Below are 20195 nucleotides of genomic sequence, written 5' to 3' on the forward strand. Positions count from 1 at the left end.
GGTAAAGCAATTATACTCCAATAAAGATGTTAAAAAAAAAAAAAAAGTATCATGGAACAAGAAAAAAAAAAGTTGGGATGGGAATTTCACTTAAATATTAAACAAAAAGGGGAACTAGTGGTGGGGGGGGGGGCAGTACTGGAGTACAGAATGTTCTGTTTCTTGAGCTCATTGTGGGTTACAGTTTGTGAAAATTTATTGAGTTATATTCTAATGATACATGTACTTTTCTGTGTGTATATTATACCACAAAAAGTTTAAAAAGTGGCATTAGGAGCTCAGAGAGGCCATGAATGAGCCAGTTACGAGTTATAAAAGTTGAGAGGCTCAGCTATACAGTTGTTCTTGGGTCCCCAGAAGATTTTTGTGTCCTTATTGCCACCATCTTACAATAACCCCCACTACTAGAGCTAGCCTAGGTGAGTTTCTGTTTTTCACTATGGAAAAAACCTCACTAATATACCCACACATATAGCTACCAAAATGTCAGCTCTGAGAGGGCAGGGGATTTTGTACATCGCTGAATTCCCAGTGCCTAGAACAATACCTGGCATGTAGTAGGTTCTCAATACATATTTCTTGAATAATCAGACAAATGAATGAACAAAGGAACAGTTGTAGAGGAAAGGAGGTATAGAGGGAGAGATCTGTAAACACAGACATTTTTCAATACAGCCTGGACAATATTTTCACATGGATATGGACAGAATGCTATGGGGGGGCCAGAGGGTGAAATAATGCCTCCTGGGGAATGTCAGGGAAATGTGGCAGGGGAGGACACATGGAAGCTGGGTCTTGAAGTATGAGTAGGAGTTTGCCAGAGAAAGAATGCAAGGAAGTGGGATAGGTAGAGATAAACACAGACATAAGCACATTGTTCTGAAAGAGCCTGGCATTCTTGGGGACCCGGAGAAGGCTCATGTGGAGGTTCATATCCAGAAGTGCAGGGTTCAAGATGAGAGAAGAGGCCAGAGAGGTAAGTTAGGGGCAAATGGAAAAGGGTCATCTATACCCAGCCAAGACATTTGAACTGGCTCCTGTGGGAATCACAGCCAAGAGAGAATTTTTAAGCAGGGGTCAGATGTGCTTTTTAGGGAACTCATTTTGGATGGAGCAAGAAGAGTTTCTCTGAGTTCACAAGCCATCTATTCTGTTGGTATCTACATTTCTTTACGTCTATGTCTCTCTCTCTGTGCGTTCGTCTCTTCCTTCCATCTCTCTCCATGTGTTTTCATGTCTCGCGGTCTCTCCTCCCTGTCTATGTATTTCTTTCCATTTTTTTCTCAAGACACCACCCCTTGAAGACGTCCCGCAACTGCCTCCATCTTATCTGTCCCCAGACACCTTTCAGATTCCATCTCCGGGACTCATTTTCTCCAGGACACCATCCCCACCCAGGCTTGGGTCCTTCACAAACAAGAGGATTGCCTTTTGCACGGCTAGCTCTTCAGGGGCTTTCCAGTGTATGGACAAGGCATCTGGAAGAAGGGGAAGGGCCTGAGCCACCCTCTACTGGGCCCAGAGTGGGTGAGCCCCCAGGCCTGCATGGAACCAACAGGCTGGGAGCGCTACACTCCCCTCTCAGGCATCCTGTTACTGCTTATGACACGGATGGGGCCAACGGCTCCCAATGCCATCCCAGCCTCAGCCAGGAACGCCTACTGCCCAGTCGCTCAGACCTCTGATCTTCTGCTCTGCAGTATTTCCTAGCATCTGCCCACCTTCCCCAGGGACTGGACAAGGGGGTGAAGGAGGAACAGCCCCTCCCCCCAAGCTGAGGCTGGGACTCCTCTCCCGGACAATCCTCTCCCCTGGGACATCAGGGTCAAGCTGCTCTTGGAGACATGACCTCAGAGATGTGCAGCAAGGGCCCTGGCCGAATTTATCACCACGGGGCTATAATTAGGTTTGTTAACATACAGTGGAGTGTAGTCTTGTTGACTAGGAACTTAATCACGTTACTATTGAGTTCCTGTACGCATTGCTCGGGGTGACTGTTTTACTTGTAGAGTTATAGCCAAGTCCAACAGGAGGAAATTAGCTTTGGACACAAGTTTGGAGGGGGGTTCTTTTTCCTACTGACTCTGTCTCCCTCTCCCCGCTTCCATGTGAAAATATTTAGCAAACAGTGACAATGATGAAAAACAGTAGGAAACAAAATGTTCTACATTAGTATAAAACATGAAAAATGCAGCAAGGACCCTTAGCGGTACAACATGTGTTATGCTGGCTGGCAGTCCATTAGCTCTGATAGACATTTCACTTACCTAAGTCAAATATAACAGTCTAGTATTCATTAATATAAGAAGGGGCTGTGGAATCAGAGCTACCATCTGGCTGGGCCGACAGAATAATCTACAACTCATGATTAGGTCTAAGGAGTGGGGTTTCACTTTAATCTTTCTCATTGCTCGAAATTTCCATCTGCGCAGTTCGGCACATCATTTTTCTTCAAGACAAATGTGCTGTTTTTCATGTTCCAAAATTAGATCAGAAGAAAACGATTAATCATGTCACGGCCTGGGAAAGGAAACAAAGCTCCGATATTCTGCTCTCCCCTCACCCCTCCCCACCCGCCCCTCCCCAGGCCCCCGGACCGTTGAAAGTTTCTCTTTTTTCCCCCAACCTCTGGGTTTTCAGCACAACTTTTGGAGACGCCACCGCCAGCCGAGAGGAGGAGGGTGGGATTGGAGGGAGAGGGCGCCGGCTGGGCTTAACGGGAGAGTCGGTGCGGGGGGTGGGGGGCCTGGGTCCGCCCCCGCCCCCCGGGGAGTCACCCCGGGCCGGTCTGCACCGCCCGCCCCTGGGAGCCGCCGAGTCCGGGCGCTGGGCGCTGCCGCGGGCCCAGAGTGACAAAAAGGGCTGCGCGCCTCCCTCCCGCGTCCCCTCCCACGGCCGCCACAGCCCTGTCTGTCAGCCGGCTCGCAAGTCATAACAAATCCCTGGCGCGGAGCTGAAGCTGAGCATTTGCCGGAGCGTCATGGGGATGATGAATGACCCGCAGGCCTTTGAAGTGCTCTGCCAGTTCAGCTGGGTCCGCGGTGCTGACAGAGAAATATACACAACAGCGTAACCAATAATGAGAACATTAAACATTCCTGCGCCGTGACAGGCTGACAGAAAAACCCAGGCTCGCATCAATCATCGCGCAGATAGAACCTTGACAATTGGCCCCTCGCTGATACCTGCGGTCACCTTGCCCTCTCCCCGGCTCGCCCTCGCCCTCTCTCCTCTTCCTCCCTCGCGTTTTCCTCTTTCTTTCCCTCCTGACCCCCCCACGCCTCTTCTCCAGGCTCTGGCCGGCTTCTCTCCCCTCTCTCTCCCCGCTCTCTCTTCCCCACCTCCCCTCCCCCTCCCCTCCTCCTCCCTGTTCCCTGCCCTCCCGTGACTGCCTTCTGGGCCTCTCAGAGGTCAACTGAGGTTTGAGCCACTTCCATTTGGTTAGGTCGCCCCTGCCTGAAACCGTGAAGAGATGCTGCTTCTGGGTGAGAAGAGTGAAGTCTTCAAGTTTATATTTAACAATCTGTCACTTTTAACCAGATGCAAAAAATAATAATACAATCACTGTTTATAAAACCTCATTTGGAAATATTAAAAGTCTAAAGCAAGGTCCTTGGGGAAAGTGAGGACCACATGAACCCCCTTCTCCCTCCTCTGCAGGGGGAGGGTCTCTCTGGGTTCTTCCTGTGTGACCTCGGCCAGGGAACCTTCTCTTTGGGCCAGCCTCTGCCACTTTCTTTTCATCTGGGCTTATCTGACAGGATCTGATTTCTGATCTGTCTGAAAGGGAAAAAACAGCAGAGAAACACAAAGATCTCTTCCTTTTCCTCCAACAGGAAATGAAATCTGCCCAGATAAAGCATATTGGATGGACCTTCACCCAGCTGCCTGACGAGCTGCTGGAGACCTCTTAGCCACTCTCTGAACCCTCCAGGGCTCCCAACAGAACTTGATTTGGGCCACACTTTCCTGGGCTGAGCCTCTATTCCCGCCTTGTGAAGGTGGGGCATCCCCCCACTCCACACATACAGATTCCCCTGCCAGGCCCACTCCCCACTGGTCAGCAGGGGCCCATGGTGAGAGGCCAGGGTCCCACTCCCACCACGAGAACTTGGGCAAGTCCGGAAGGTTCCTGGACCTCTATTTCTTCATCCAAACATGGGAGTAGAAGTCTCTATTTCAGGGCTCTTAACGAGTCTCTTTACCTTCTCCAGATGCAAAATGTTATTTTCCTCTTTTTATTCTTGGAGGGTATTTTTGTGGGGTTTTTTTGTATTTTGTTTTCATTCTTGGCTTTGGGGGAGAGAAGACATTCCCTGACTTTCCAGAAAGTCATGAAAAACTCCCTACAACCTCCACACACAGGTCCAGAGATGGTGAGCAGCAGAGGGGACGGGTCACTTCATGGTCAGCCAGGGACCAAGGGTGTTAAGAGGAGTCTGGTGGGAACCTGGGGGTGGAGGTAGGAAGGCCTATACACTTCAAGTACATTTGCAAATTGGTTCAGGTGAGTCAGCTCAGGTGCGAAGAAGGCCAGCTCTGTTCCCACCACCTGTTCTACTTGCTCTGCTTACCCTGGCCTACAATGACCTTGCCCTCCTTGAAATCCTGTGACCCCTGGCTCAGATGAGCATCTTGCCTGCCCAACTAGACTGGAAGCTACTTGAGGCCTGGGATGGCGCCATGCTCTGCTCTTCTCTGGGTCACCTGGGAACAGGATGATGTCTTGTTCTGAAATGCCTGCCCCACCCATAGCCCACTTCCTTAAGGTACCACTCCTACTAGGTCTGCTCAAGGGGAAGACCTCACAGGAATGTCTGCACTATATAACCCTACCTTTTGCTACAGTTGAACATTCCAGTAGTGAATGCCTATCCCTGCAACCAATCAGATTCTCTTTTCCTTGAAAATTTGAACTCAGCCACAGGTGGTGCTGGGCTCCTGAAAGTCAGGTAGTGTTTGGGGCTGAGGAAGCCACGATGAGCCATGTACATGCTGGGAGAAGGGGTTGGGGGGGAAAGCTGACCTTCAAAGTGAAGTAAGAGAATGAGCAGGTGGGCAAAAAGAAGCAGATGAGAAATGCCAGGTAGACCCAGAAGACAGCATAGCTTCAATTCCTGACTTGCCTATTCCTGTCCCCTGAGTCCTGGTTGTACTGCTTCCTGTCCTTGGATGCCTATGAGATAGCTGACCGCTGGAAAAGACATGTGACCCAGGCCTGGCCAGTCATTCTATCCCATCATTCTGCCTATACAGATGGGCCCAGAGATAGGCATGGGACCCATGTCAGGCCAGTCAGAGTCCTTCCCTGGGATTTCATATCGTGATTCTGAAAGAGGGATGCTCTCCATTCCTTTTGTTTATTAATTTATTTATTTTTGGCTGCAACGGGTCTTCGTTGCTGTGTGTGGGCTTTTCTCTAGTTGTGGTGAGCAGGGGCTACTCTTCGTTGTAGTGTGCGAACTTCTCATTGTGGTGGCTTCTCTTGTTGCAGAGCACGGACTCTAGGCACGCAGGCTTCAGTAGTTGTGGCACGTGGGCTCGGTAGTTGTGGCTCGCGGGCTCTAGAGCACAGGCTCAGTAGTTGTGGCGCACGGGCTTAGTTGCTCTGCGGCACGTGGGATGTTCCCGGACCAGGGCTCGAACCCGTGTCCCCTGCATTGGCAGGCGGGTTCTCAACCACTGCACCACAGGGAAGCCCTCCATTCCTTTTGGATTGAGAGTAGTAAGGCTAGGACCCCAGAGTTGCCAGAACCAGGGCTGTCGCTGCCTGGAGGAAACCAGCTGACTGCAGGAGCGAATGAGGCCAACCAGGGCAGTGGGGCCCACTGAAGACAAGTCTGATGACTTCTTCGGGTCCCTGTATTTAGTCAAGCCGGAAGCCCACTCTACCCTTGACCTTCCCAGCAGGTGAGCCAACACATTCCCTTTCTTGCTTAAACTAGGTTTAGATTTGTTTTTGTCACCTGCAACCCAGAGAGAGCCCTCACACTGGGGATGTGTCAATTCAGGAGGATTCACCTAAAATCAATAAATGCTTCTACTCTTTTTTTACATATACGTCCATGAATAAGAGTCTGCCGAGGCCCAGAACAAGGAGGGCTGCAGTGAGCCTCTTCTGACCTTTTATGCCCCTCAGTCCTCCCTGTGACCTTAGACCTCGTGCCAGGCGGCCAGCCTATTCCCAGGCCAAGCTCAAGCCACTTGCACTTCTAAGCCTGTCAGGAACGGCACTGCCCTAACACTGTGGAATGGTGGCAGATCATCACCACCTGCAGTAGAGGCACGCTTCCATGCTAGCACAGCTTCCCCTTTCTTCTGGACAACACTTCACCTGACCACGAACAAGAGAGGGCAGGGGCCCCATGCCCGGCCCATCCTAGAACCCCATCTGCTCAGCACGGTGGTGCGTCCAGAGTTGCGCACAGGTCCCAGGCTTGGACAACAGAGTCCTTCCCAGGATTTTTTAACTAGACCAGGGATAGACAGCCTTTGTGCTCCAAGGGTATTGATGTGAGGCCACAGCTTTGGCACCTGTGCCCCTGCTGTGAGGAGAAGCTGGGTAGGAGAAGCTTCTCTGTGCCTTGGTAGAGAACCAAAGCACAGAGAAGATAAGCAACTTGTCCAAGGTCACAGAGGTGGGAAGAGGTGGCTTTCAGCCCGGGTCTGTCTAGCTCCAGAAATGGTGAAGAAAGAAAGAGGAAGCAGAAGGAACATCCGCCACGCCCTACAGTTCATAGAGCAACACATGTTTTGCACACATGCCCACGGCCCTAGCCCACTGTATACACGTTTGATGCAACTGCCTTATATTTGTGAGCAAAAACTTAAGTTTAACTTTGTAGCACTAGGCTCTTTGTGAAGGTATTTTTGTACCTAATCCTATGACTATGGTGGCACCTAAGAGGCCAACTGACGCAAATGAGGACAAAGAACTCAAGTCAGGATCCCTCAGGGGCAAAACCAGGTCTAGAACTCGGGTCTCTTGACTCCCTCTCCAGTGCTCTCCACACTTCCGTCTGATGCAGAGAACTTACCAAGAGGTTACCATGAGCTACAGCATCATGTTTTCCCCTTTCCCTTGGGTCCTCCCCAGTGGTGTGCTGGTAAATGTTTAATAACCATCTCTTCAGAAAACAAACAAACCAACAAAAAACCTGACTTGTAGCAACTGCCATTTTCCATAGTGTAAATACTCCTACTATGGTCAATTTCAGTGTTCCAACATGATGTCCCTGCATGCAGTTGGGAGGACTCCAGCACACCACTGAACCTCCCACAGTCAAGGATAGTTTCCAGAGCAGCTGGTGCTAACTGCAAGGACTTTCCAGTCAACCTAATAGTCTTCCTGCGATTTAGCCTGAAATCAATGTGCCTGCCATCCACGGAGGCTCAGAGTGAAAGGGTTGCTGATGGCAGAAGAGGAAAGTCTGTCTGTAAGGGCTTTTGATGCCAAACAGACCAGTACACCAAAGTCATTAGCTAGAAATGTAAACGGTTCAGAATGAATTAAGGAAAATACGTTGCCATGGTTTAGGGAATGGAATCTGGAATCTGGAGTCAGATGGTATGTTTTCAATCCTAACTAGCTGTGTGACTTTGGATACGTAACTTAGCCTATCTGTAAAATGGGGATGGCACCAGGGCCAACCACATACGGTTATGAGGATTCGATGAGAAATGTGAACACAAAGATCTCAACATGGTACCTGGCACATAATAAACTCTAAACAGATGTTAGCTGTTATTACCATTTAAGTCGGGTAGAAAACAAACCATGATCATACAGGGATTGATCGCTCGACCAGAAGCTCCATGAGAGCAAGGACCCGGTCTATCATGACCTCTGCTGTATCCCCATATGTAGAACAATACCTGATACATTTACTGAGGAAGCACTCAATTAATATTAACTGCATGTTGAGTACGGCATCTAACAGTCTTTAAATATTTGTATTTCTTTAGCTCTTGCTTTAATCGCACCCTCTGTTTTAAAACAACCATCAGTAACCTGGCTAATGTTTATGTTCAGCTTTTCTAAAAAGTCATTACACTTTTTAAGTCCGTCTGAGTGGAAATAAGGGCCTACCTTCCCCTTCGTTAATCACACACACGGAAATCTGCTGGTTGGGATTACAATCCAGACGGTAAATCCACTTGGTTGCAGGACAACTAAATAAAGGCAAAGGGGCTCCGACTTCCAGCATTAGCCTTTCACACGCCAGGCCCTGAAGTGACAGACATTGCTCATCCCAGCCCGGGGCCTGACCCTCACCCCCGCCATCCACCTGGCAGGCCCAGGGATGACAGGCGGAATGTTCTGGACCTGGGTGGGGGCTGGGTGGATTCTGTCTTCCACTTCCGCTCTGGTCTCTTCCTGTGCTCTCCTCCCCAGGGCCCGCCTCAGTCCCCTTCCCCGCCCTCCTGAGCAGACCCCAGCCACGCCCTCCACAGGCCTCCCCTCCCCACTCTCGGCTCTCTCCTCTCTCTCGAAGGCTGGTTTGTTATGGCGTGAAAAATGGCTCCGTGGAATAAAGATGTTTCCCCTCTGATGAGCACATTTGCAGAAGGTATGTCACAGATCCCAGGCTGGGGTTGGGCAGTCTCTCAAGAAAGTTGCTTGTGCCCCCTTCTTTCCCTCCCTCCCTCTCCCCCTTCTCCCCTCAGCACCCTCCCCCTCTTTGCTTACTTATTGGAAGAGTAATAAATATTGGGCCGACGGGCCCTTCTCACAGCTACAAAGCCTACCTGTAAGCGAGCTCAATAATTAGCAGTCTTGAAGATGATATATGACTTTCATTACCCTTTGGGACTGGAGACTAAATGAGGACAGAGCTAATTGCCGTGCAAAGCAGTTTGGCATGAATGAGAAAAATGCAGGCCCTGTCTCCTGCCAAAAAAAGGGCCCTATTGCTGCTCTGATCTCAAGGCTGGTTTCTGCCGCAGGAGTTCACTCGGTGTCCATAAATCATGGGCTGCTTACAGCTCGGCTGACCTTAGTCGTCAGCGGGCTGTGCGCTGAGTGACAGATCCCAGCCGACTGCACTGGAACTTCAACTCTCTCCTTTCTTCTCCTCCTCCTCGTCCTCTTCCGCCTCCTTTTTGCACTGACCAGAAAATTAAACCCAGACTCCTCAGCTTGGGGAGGCCTGGGCTGGGGGTGGCGGCTGCTGACTTGCTTTGGGTTCTGGATGCCCGGGCCCAGCTGCTCACTCCCTGCACACTGTCTCCCCCTCCTCAAAACGTGCCCTGGACCCCGAGGCCGGCAGAGGATGGCTCTCTCCATCCTCAGGAGGAGGCAGGCCCCTCCTGCAATGCTCCAGGCTGAGCTTCTGTCCTTGGTTTGCCATCGAGACAAATGTGGCCTCTCTGCTGGCCGCATGTCTCCCTCTCCCCCCACCACCCTTTCAGGAAGTGCTTCCCTTCCCTTAAAGGGGAAGGACTGACAGCAGCCACATGTGTGTCTGCAGCTGACAGATGTGCACAAGCCATGGAGGGCGGAGCTACCCAAGGCAGGGCCACTGTGATGGGGGGATGGGGCACCTCCTAGAAATATTCTCTTCTCCACCCCTCAGCCCCACTGCTTGGTCACTCCTCAAGGAGCCCTGCTGCTGAGGGTCCAGGTGGGAAATGCTGAGTGTGCAAAGCACCATGCCCGTCCCCTTCCACTCACTTCCCTGGGGCGGGGGGAGCGTGTCCCTCCGTTGTGGGCAGACACCAATTTCACAGTCAAGAGTTGAGCTCCCTGGCTTTTCTAGGGCAGTCACATAATTAATTCTTAGTGTGGCCAAATTATATTTGACACTTAATTTAAAACTCAAGGTTCCATAATGCAAAATCCTCTCCTGGCAAGAAGGGTGACATGCACAGTGAGTGTGTGTGTGACTTGACAGCCAGGGTTGGAGGGGTGGTTCTCTGTAACTCCCAGAGAGGGAAGGGGGCTGACTTTTATTGAACAGCTACTTTACATCCAGGGATTCCAGAATTACTTTCTTGATTCCTCATTATCCCATTTATTTCCTCATTCCCTTCACAACAACTCTATGAGCAAAGTACTACTTATTGCCTCTAAAGTGCAGACAAGGAAACCAAGATCCAGCAAGGTTAATTCACCCAAGGTCATCCTGTTAGGGAAGAGGCCAAGCTGGGGTTCATGATCTTGGGAGTCTCTCAATTCTTTGTGCCATTCAATTCCTCCTTTAAGGATAGGGACAGGGGTTCCCCAAACTGGAAGCCTCAGCTGCTTCATAGAGGTGGGAGTCAAGGCCAGACTTTGGCTGTGTGTCACAGAATGCCCGCTACAGCAGCTTAAACAAGTACAGGTTAATTGTCTCCTGTAACAAGAAGGCCAAGGCAGGTCGTCCAGGACTGGTGCAGCTCAACAAGGACTTCAAGAACCCAGACTCTTTGTATCTCCCCATTCCATCATCCCTGCATTCTAGCGTCTCGCCTTCTGGTTACAAAGTGGCTGCTGTACCACCAAGCATCATGTCTTCAGTCCAGGGAGGGAAAAGGGGTTAGAGAGAGGGAAAAAAGGAATTCTCCAGTCAAAACTTTGTCTTTTCGTTTGGGAAGAGGAGCCCTTCCCAGCAGACTTCCCCACGGGAAGGTGGAAACCAATGTGCTAGAGATCAAGGGCACCAAAATGGAAGCCTTATCATCTTATTCATACATCCCACACTCTTGCTTGATAAAATCTTTGACAGTCAAATTGATTTAGGCTATTATAAGGGGGTTGTTCCTTTCCCACCTCCACCTGCAGCTGGGGCAGGACAGGGTGTCCCCCCGACAATGTCCCAAGCCTGTGGCACCCATGAGAAAATTCTCATCACTGTCTCCTTATCCAATTAGGGGCAGATTCACTTGCTGGGAGCTGCATCTGTCAGTAAGCAGGCAGGAGACAGGCAGAACCTAAATCAGGGCCACTGGGGCTGGTGGGTTGCTACACAGTAACAGTAACCAGCTTACTGCCCATCCCACCGGATTCCACAGGCCATTTCTGTGCTCCCGGCTGCTGGTGTCACTTGCAAATTTCTGATATCTCCCAAACCTTTCTCAAGAGGCTTCTCCATGTGGATGGGAAGGATGGTGGGAGGTTTCTGAGTGCTATGGTCCCACCTCAGGCCCTCCGGGTGCCAACTGGGTCACATCTCCCTTTCCTCCAGACCCCAGTGGCTTCTCATAACCTTGAGAATAAAACTCAAACGCTTTACCTTGACCTATGAGTAGGGTGACCTGTTATCCCAACATTATTATTAGTAGCACCCCTTTCGGTCTCAAATGTGTCTTAGTCTGGATGATAAATTATGTGGTCACCTTATCAAGCAGTAGGCTCTGCATGTTCCCTCTCTTTGTCCCCAGGTTCCTCTCCTCCGCTCCCTCTGGTTCACACACCTCCCTCCAGCCAGGCAGAGGGTTCACTGAAGGGGCCAATGCCTCAGGACCCCACCGGGAACACGCTGTCCCTGCTCCCTCTCTAGCCTAGTTCTACTCAGCTCTCAGGTCTCATTTCAGTGTTCCTTTTTCAGAGGTGTCTTCCTTTATCTATCCCCCAGGAACCTTAATTCTATTATACCAATGCTGTTATTTTTCTTTATTGATAGAATCATCCATTTGAATGACATGTTTGTTTAATATCTGTTTCCCCACTAGATTGTAAGCAGAGACCCCTGCATCTCCAAAACCTAGCAGAGGCTGTTGACCCACGACTGTCAAATGAATGAATGAATGAATGAATACACGATGTTTCTCCCAAATGCATACCTCCACCAGGTTCACTGCGATCGTCTGCAGTGAGAAGTAATTCTGGCACAATTGGAGCTTCCCAGCAACATAACACGTCACTCTGAGCTGCCCGTCACAGGAGGAGCTTAAACAAAGGCCATCATAGAGTGAGAGATACTGCACTGTAAGACTTTCCCTGCACCTGGTTCTCATACCCCCTCAGGCAGGATATCAGCCAGATTGCCGCCAACTCCACAGCGCTATCTACAATGCCTCAGTGAACATGTCCATGCCCCTTATGGATGTGTGAGAAAATTTCCCTGGAATACAGATTTCTCAGGTCATTAGGGATCTATATACCTAATATACTTAATTGGATTAAATCCCCCCCCCTTTTCTTGGTCTGCACAAGTTCTAGAATTTTAGGGCCAATTATCTGTCCTGACAAGTGGGGCCTTAAACCAAATTTAATTTGGTTTTTAAAATACACCTTTCTTCTATTCCAAGTATCATGGAAACTTTGCCACCTGCTATGGACACAGCTTTATGTGCTATTGTCCACCCTTAGAAAAAAAGGCCTCAGAATGAGCTGGATGCTGTGGAGGTGGCCTGGGCAATGTCAGCCTTTGCTTACCTGCTGGCATAAGTGACAAGGGCAAAAGAGGAAAAGCAGAGAGTTCTGGGAAAGGCCAGATGGCCTGGAAGTGTGATGGCACTGGCTCCCCTGGAGGCCAATGGAAAAATCCACAGTGCAAAACACCAGGTCGTGCTCCTCCAAGGCCTGGCCTGGGCTGGGCTGATAGCAACAACCAGACCCATCCTAGGCCCAGAGAGACCAGCACTCAAGCCAGGAACCACAGAAGGGTCAGCCTGGGGCCTATGGGATTTCTGTGTAAGGGAAAGGAGAGACAGGGTCCCTAGATCAGCCCCAGCTGACTCAACACAGGAAAGCCATTCTGCTCCCCACCCCGTCTTCCCAACCTGACTACAAAAGGCAACGTCTGCTTGTCTCATCTGCAGGCTGTACCCAGGCCAGCACAGGCCTCATGGACTCTGGTGTGGGACATCCAGAAATTTGGCAGAGTGATTGTATGAGCAGCCTGGAGTTTCACCTGAGCAGACAAAAGGAGGGACCCTGTTCCAGGGGGCCAGCCACAGACAGCTTCCCAGACTCCAGCAGAATGCATTCAGACGTGCAGACAGATGTGCAGTCAGGGAGAGCAGATACACAGCTACGGGCACAGAGATGCTCACCCTTTCGTATAAACTGACCCTTCTTCTTCCAGCCAACCCCATAACCCACCTCAGTCTCCTCCAGAACTGCTAGCCTCCCGGTTTGACGGCACTATTGCTAAAAGCCAAAGGGCACTGAGCGCCCTCCACTTCCACCCAAGATAGAACAACAGGGACTGGATTTACCCTCCCACATGAAACAACTAAAACATTGTACAAAGTATATGAGACAATTTTCGAGCCACTGAACATACAGCAACCGAGATGGGAAATCAGCAAGGTGAGCCATGCACTTTCCCCAAACCACTGCCTTGAGAGAGTTTCCAGGATGCCTCAAAGGGAGGAGGAATCCCAGGCAGAGCTTAGTTAATGTGATGAGTTAAGGAGATGGAGCTAAGATGGTCTCTGAGGAAACCCGGGCACCTGGCATTTGCAGGATAGAGCCCTGGAGAGGAGAGGGTTGCACAGAGAGACAACCCAAGAGATGAGCACCTCCCCCTCAGGTACTCAGCAGAGTACTGAGCAGTGCGTGGTGTATAAGGATGCTACCTGAGGCCAGGGGAAGAACTATCAGAAGAGATTAGAAGGCCAAGAATATTTTTGGTTTCCAATAGGCATTGGGTAGAGTACTTAGAAGGGTCTTGTCTGAGCAGTGAGACAAGATTAGCCCTAGATTAACACTACTCTGGTTCTACCTATCAAATCTTAAAAGCAAGACTCAGAATGATCAAACTGTTTCCAAGTAACAATGGCATCTAGAACAAAGCTCAGGAAGACTTATAAGAACACAAAGCACGCAAGAAAGTAAACTTCAAAATGTCTGGCATCCATCAAAAGTTACCACACATGCAAAAAAGTAGGAAAGTGCAACCGATGAAGATAAGAATCAATCAGTAAAACCTGGAAATGATGCAGATATTAGAAGTAGCAGACAAGAACACTAAAACACTTATCATAACTGTATCCATATATTCAAAAGCTAGAGGAAAGAGCAAACATGTTGAGAAGAGACACAGAAGACATAAAAAAGACCCAAATCAACTCTAGAGAAATAAAATTGAACTAATCATCAATAAACTGTGGAAAAACTCAAGCAGCCTTATATGTGTGTGTGTGTGTGTATATATATATATATATATATATATATATATATATATATATATATATACACACACACACACATATATACATATATATGTATATGTACACATACATACATATAATATATATTATATGAATATGTATATGAATATTATATGAATATATCCCTAAAGGAAAGGAGAAGGGAAAGAAGAAATAATGGCCAAAATTTTTCATCAACTTACTAAAGCTTACTCAAGAAGAAACAGATATCCTGAATATTCCTATATCTATTATAGATATGTATTGAATTGGAATTTGTAGTTATAAACTTCCCAGGCCCAGAGACTTCACTGGTGAATTCTTTTTTTTTTTTAATAGATTTTTATTGGAGTATAATTGCTTCACAATACTGTGTTAGTTTCTGTTGTACAACAAAGCGAATCAGCCATATGCATACACATGTCCCCAGCTCCCCTCACTCTTGAGCCTCCCTCCCACCCTCCCTATCCCACGTCTCTAGGTCATCGCAAAGCACCGAGATGATCTCCCTGTGCTATGCTGCTGCTTCCCACTAGCTAGCTAACTATTTTACTTTCGGTTTCACTGGTGAATTCTATCAAACACTTAAGTAAGAAATAATACCAATTCTACACACTCTTCCAGACAACTGAAGAGGATAGAATACTTCTGAACTCATTCTATGAAGCTAGCATTACTCTGATACCAAAGACGTTATTAAAAAAGAAAACGGGGGCTTCCCTGGTGGCGCAGTGGTTGAGAATCTGCCTGCCAATGCAGGGGACACGGGTTCGAGCCTTGGTCTGGGAAGATCCCACATGCCGCAGAGCAACTGGGCCCGCGAGCCACAATTACTGAGCCTGCGCATCTGGAGCCTGTGCTCCGCAACAAGAGAGGCCACGATAGTGAGAGGCCCGTGCACCGTGATGAAGAGTGGCCCCCGCTTGCCACAACTAGAGAAAGCCCTCGCACAGAAACGAAGACCCAACACAGCCATAAATAAACAAAAATAAATAAATTTAAAAAAAAAAAGAAAACGATTGACCAATATCCCTTATAAAACTTGATAAAAAAATTCTTAACAAAATTTTAGCAAATTGGGTCCATCAATATGTAAAGAGTAACATGTCATGACCAGGAAGGGTTTATCCCAAGGATGCAAGGTTGATTTAACATCCAAAAATCAATTAATGTGATACACCACATTAATAGAAAGAAGGGGCTAAAAGCCAGTTGATTATCTCAACAGATGCAGAAAAAGAATTTGACAAAATCCAACACCCACTCATGATGAAAATTCTCAAGAAACCAGAAACAGAAGGAAACATCTTTGACTTGATAAAGGGCATTATGGAAAGTTCACAGCCAGCATCATAATTAACGGTGAGAGGCTGAATGCTTTTCCCTTAAGATCAGGAACAAGGTAAGGATGTTAGATTTTGTCACTCCAATTCAACATTGTACTAGAGATTCTAGACAATCCAATAAGGCAAGGAAAGATTTCTAAGAAGACATCTTAGGAAAGACTGGAAAAGAAGAAGCAAATTGTCTTTATTTGTATATGACGTGATAATCTATATAGAAGATCCCTTGGAATCTACAAAAACCTACTACAACTAATATGTAAGTTTACCAAGATTACAGGATACAAGATCAATTTCAAAAAAAAAAACAATTGTGTTTCCATATACTAGCAATAAACAATTGGAAATTAAAATTGAAAAATATCATTTACAATAGCAGCAAAAATATGAACTACCTGGGGATAAATCTAACAAAAGATGTGTAAGCGCTGTGTACTAGAAACTACAAACCACTACTGAAAGAAAAATAAACAAGAGCCAAATAAATATAGAGAAATACCATGTTCATAGGTCAGAGATGGTTAGGATGTCACTTCTCTGCAAATTGATGTACAGAATCAAAGCAATCCCAATCAAAATCCTAGCAGGCTTTTTTCTAGAAGTTGACAAGCGGATTCTAAAATCTATATGGAAATACAAAGACTTAGAGTAGCCCAGAAAACTTGGAAAAAGAACAAAGTTGGAGGTATAACACTACCTGATTTCAAGACCTATTATAAAGCTACAGTTATCAAGATAGTGTGATGGTGACATCAAGGTAGACAAATAGATCAATGGAACAGAAAAAGACCCACAATAAGCGAATAATTAATCTTCAACAAAGATGTAAAGGTAACTTAGTGGAGAAAAGATAGTCTTTTCAACAAATGATGCTGAAACAACTGAACACATATATGTAAAAAATGAAATTCAATCAATACCTCAAACCATGTGCAAAAAACTAGATCAATTAACACCCATCCTTCTGAAACTATTCCAAAAAATTGCAGAGGAAGGAACACTTCCAAACTCATTCCATGAGGTCATCATCACCCTGATACCAAAACCAGACAAAGATACCACAAAAAAAGAACATTACAGGCCAATATCACTGATGAACATAGACGCAAAAATCCTCAACAAAATACGAGCAAACCAAATCCAACAATACGTTAAAAGGATCATACAACATGATCAAGGAGGATTTATCCCAGGGATGCAAGGATTTTTCTATATCTGCAAATCAATCAGTGTGATATATCACATTAACAAATGGAAGAATAAAAACCATATGATCATCTCAATAGGTGCAGAAAAAGCTTTTGATAAAATTCAACATCCATTTATGACAAAAAAAAAACTCTCCAGGCTCTTCCTAGAATAATGCATATGCACACATTTTGCATATACAGACCTCAGATTAAGAGCTTATGTTGGGTGGAATGAATTGGGAAATTGGGATTGACATATATACACTATTGATACTATGTATAAAATAGACAACTAATGAGAACCTACTGTATAGCACAGGGAACTCTACTCAATGCTTTGTGGTGACCTAAATGGGAAGGAAATCCAAAAAAGAGGGGATATATGTATATGTATAGCTGATTCACTTTGCTGTACACTAGAAACTAACACCACATTGTAAATCAACTATATTTCAATTAAAAAAAAAAAACAAACTTATGTTGGAGGCATTAAAGGAGTCCATGAAAATAAAAAAAAAAACCTCTCCAGAAAGTGGGCATAGAGGGAACCTACCTCAACATAATAAAGACCATATATGACAAACCCACAGCTAACATCATACTCAACAGTGAATAGCTGAAAGCATTTCCTCTAAGTTCAGGAACAAGACAAGGATGTCCACTCTCACCACTATTATTCAACATAGTTTTGGATGTCCTAGCCATAGCAATCAGAGAAGAAAAACAAATAAAAGGAATACAATTGGAAAAGAAGAAGTAAAACGGTCATTGTTTGCAGATGACATGATATTATACACAGAAAATCCTAAAGATGTTGCCAGAAAACTACTAGAGTTCATCAGTGAATCTGGGAAAGTTGCAGGATACAAAATTAATATACAGAAATCTGTTGCATTTCTATACACTAACAATGGAAGGTTAGAAAGAGAAATTAAGGAAACAATCCCACTTATCATCAAATCAAAAAGAATAAAATACCTAGGAATAAACCTACCTAAGGAGGCAAAAGACCTGTACTCCGAAAACTATAAGACACTGATGAAAGAAATCAAAAGTGACACAAACAAGTGGAAAGAGATACCATGTTCTTGGATTGGAAGAATCAATATCATCAAAATGACTATACTACCCAAAGCAATCTACGGATTTAATCCAATTCCTATCAAATTACCAATTGTATTCTTCACAGAACTAGAACAAAAAATTTTTTAATTTGTATGGAAACATGAAAGACCCCAAATAGCCAAAGCAATCTTGAGAAAGCAGACCAGAGCTGGAGGAATCAGGCTCCCTGACTGCAGACTATACTACAAAGCTACAGTCATCAAAACAGTATGGTGCTGGCACAAAAACAGAAATATAGATCAATGGAACAGGATAGAAAGCCCAGAAATAAAGCCACGCGCATATGGTCAATTAATCTACAACAAAGGAGAAAAGAATATAAAATGGACAAAAGGCAGTCTCTTCAATAAGTGCTGCTGGGAAAACTGGACAGCTACATGTAAAAGAATGAAATTAGAACATTCTCTAACACCATAACAAAAATAAACTCAAAATGGATTAAAGACCTAAATGTAAGACTGGATACTATAAAACTCCTAGAGGAAAACATAGGCAGAAACTCTTTGACATAAATAGCAGCATTATCTTTTTGGATCCATCTCCTAGAGTAATGGAAATGAAAACAAAAATAAACAAATGGGACCTAGCTTAACTTAAAAGCTTTTGTACAGAAAAGGAAACCATAAACAAAATGAAAAGACAACCCACAGAATGGGAGAAAATATTTGCAAACAATGCAACTGACAAGGGATTAATCTCCAAAATATACAAACAGCTTATACAGTTCAATTTAAAAAAAAAACCCAATCAAAAAATGGGCAGAAGATCTAAAGAGACATTTCTCCAAAGAAGACATACAGATGGCCAAAAGGCACATGAAAAGATGCCCAACATCACTAATTATCAGAGAAATGCAAATCAAAACTGCAGTGAGGTACCACTTCACACCAGTCAGAATGGCCATCATCAGAAAGTCTACAAATAACAAATGCTGGATAGGGTGTGGAGGAAAAGGAACTCTCCCACACTGTTGGTGGGAATGTAAATTGGTACAACCACTATGGAGAACAGTATGGAGGTTCTTTTAAAAAACTAAAAATAGAACTACCATATGATCCTGCAATCCCACTCCTAGGCGTATATCTGGAGAAAACCATATTTTGAAAAGATACATGCACCCTATTGTTCACTGCAGCACTATTTACAATAACCAAGACATGGATGCAACCTAAATGTCCATTGACAGAGGAATGGATAAAGAAGATGTGGTACATATATACAATGGAATATTACACAGCCATAAAAAAGAATGAAATAATGCCATTTGCGGTAACATGGATGGACCTATAGATTACCATACTAAGTGAAGTAAGCCAGACAAAGACAAATATCATACAATATCGCTTATATGTGGAATTTAAAAAAAGGATACAAGTGAACTTATTTACAAAACAGAAATAGACTCACAGACATAGAAAACAAACTTGCAGTTACTAATAAGGAAGAGGGGAGAGGGATAAGTTAGGAGTTTGGGATTAAAATATACACACTACCATATATAAAATAGATAACCAACAAGGACCTACTGTATAACACAGGGAACTATACTCAATATCTTGTAATGACCTATAATGGAAGAGAATGTAAAAAAAGAATATATATACTTATGTATATGTATGTAAAATAATTAGATCAAAATAGATCATTACTTACATGTAAAATCTAAAACTATAAAAATTCTAGTGGGGAGGGCGTCCACGCTGGGCTCGCTGCCCGCTGGCCTGCGGGGTGGAAGCTGTCAGGGAAGGACGTGGAGAGCCACGGTCACCCACGCTCGGGTTCAGCAGTCGCTGCCTCCCACCTCCGGGAGTCGGGACCCAGAGGGAGACAGTCTGACCCTGCCCACCCGTGGATGGCTGCCAAAAAGAAAAAAAAAAAAGACATTAACACATCCCCTCACCCAGGCTGGCAGTTCCAGGGGATATTTGCAAAACGTATGGCCTTTTTACTTTACTTCCTCGCCTCTAACCCCTTTCTGTGCTGTAAAAGAAACTGGCATCCTAACCCCGATAAGGTGGTTTATCGTTGACACTAGTCTGCCCTCTTCTCGGTCTGCCAGTAGTGACTTCTTTTCTCTCTTATTCTCTACCTTGCTAAGGAGAGATGAGAAACTAGGGCTTCCTGTACAGTGTGAATTCCAGAGAATCCTGGAGTTTTCCATAAATACACTCCTCCAAGGCCATCAAGTGATACGTTTTGCTTTCCAGTTTGGTGTGATCATGATGAAATGCCTACTGTTTTGTTTTATTACATCACCTACTCCATTGCTTCCCTAAAATGTGACAATTAAAAGGTGGAGCCCCAAAGGAAAAAAAAAAATTCTAGAAATTTTTGTCACTTTGGGTAGGCAAAAATTTCTTAGATATGACATTGAAAGCATATACATAAAGGAAAAAATAATAAATAGGACTTCAACAAAGTAAAATTTTTCTACTCTTCAAAAGATACTGTTACGAGA

General features: G+C 45.7%; 1 protein-coding gene across 1 annotated transcript in view; it reads right to left on the reverse strand.

The window, feature by feature from the left end:
• LRMDA (leucine rich melanocyte differentiation associated) overlaps nucleotides 1-19524 on the reverse strand; it is a 1782822-nt gene extending 1763298 nt beyond the window's left edge. The window contains exon 1 of the transcript XR_009497877.1: nucleotides 19391-19524. The gene's annotated coding sequence lies outside the window, so the exon portion shown is untranslated. The remainder of the gene's footprint in view (nucleotides 1-19390) is intronic.
• Nucleotides 19525-20195: the final 671 nt, after the last annotated feature.

Source organism: Balaenoptera ricei, chromosome 16 (genome assembly GCF_028023285.1).
Source record: "Balaenoptera ricei isolate mBalRic1 chromosome 16, mBalRic1.hap2, whole genome shotgun sequence".
Lineage (NCBI taxonomy): Eukaryota > Metazoa > Chordata > Mammalia > Artiodactyla > Balaenopteridae > Balaenoptera > Balaenoptera ricei.